We start from the raw sequence: 1,348 nt of genomic DNA on the forward strand, positions 1-1,348 counted from the left end.
CTTTCTACATAGACTTATGAGACAGATGCATAAAAGAAAAGTGTGCTTGTGTCAGCTTAGAACAGTCATTCCTGTCAAGAAAATATTCTCTGAGAAAGTTAGGAGAAGGGCACTTGGGTGCCTCAGTCAGTTAAGGGTCTGACTTTGGCTCAGTTCATAACCTCTCGGTTTGTGAGTTTGAGCCCCCATCGGGCTCTGTGCTGACAGCTCAGAGCCTGGAGCCTGCTTCAGATTCTGTGTCTCCCTCTCTCTCTGCCCCTACCCACTTGTACTCTTTCTCTCTCTATCTCAAAAGTAAAATAAACGTAAAAAAAAGAAAGAAAGAAAGGAGAGACATGGTGGGCATTCATTACTATGCTTAATGTTAACTTAAGTAAGAGAAGTCATGGTGGAGCCAGAAAGCATTTTAAATAGCTTTGTTTTAGAGCATCAGGATGGTGAAGACAGGAACATATTTCAGAGGAAAGCACACTGGGAAATCAGCTAGACTGCATGGGTTTCAAGGAGCTCATCAGAGATGGCTTGTCTGAGGCCTGAGTGACAAGAGGGGACCAGGGCAGAAGGCCACTGGGTTCACAAGCCCTTGTCAAGTTTGAGCAACAAGAGAGGGCAAGAACAGAATCAGGACTTGGGCTAACTGGGTCGTTGAAATCACGTATGACCTAGACAGCTCTAGATCTGACCAGAGTCATAGAGCGGGTGGGGCAGAAAGGGATCTCAGTGTGTCAGGTCTGCATTACACGAAAGTTTCCCTGCAGGTCTACAGCTCCAGGTATCACACCCTGCCCCAAATCTCTGGCTGAAGAGCAACATTTGCCAGCTGAGAAGGTAACCTCAGTTTGCTTGGGGGAGTAACCCCCACTGGCTTGGGATGCCACAGCTGTTCCCTTTGCAGATAACTTATTTCAGTTTCTTGAAATCCTACATCTATTATAGAAATGTAGCACACTAAATCAAACCACAGCATTACTAGTTTTAAGTTTAAGAATAAACTTGGCACACTTAGTAAGTGCTTATTATGTAGAAGAAACTTTGACATACTGGAATATCCAACAGATAAGCCTTGCAATTAGAAGTTAAAATGTTATTGGGGTGCCTGGGTGGCTCAGTCGGTTAAGTGTCCAGCTTCGGCTCAGGTCATGATCTCACAGTTTGTGAGTTCGAGCCCCGTGTGTTGGGCTCTGTGCTGACAGCTCAGAGCCTTGAGCCTGCTTTGGATTCTGTGTCTTCCTGTCTCTCTGCTTGCACTCTCTCTCTCTCTCACAAATAAATAAAATGTTAAAAAAATTTAAAAAAGAAGTTAAGGGGCGCCTGGGTGGCGCAGTCGGTTAAGCGTCCGACTTCAGCC

The sequence above is a fragment of the Prionailurus viverrinus genome, chromosome A3, assembly GCF_022837055.1.
Source record: "Prionailurus viverrinus isolate Anna chromosome A3, UM_Priviv_1.0, whole genome shotgun sequence".
Taxonomy (NCBI): domain Eukaryota; kingdom Metazoa; phylum Chordata; class Mammalia; order Carnivora; family Felidae; genus Prionailurus; species Prionailurus viverrinus.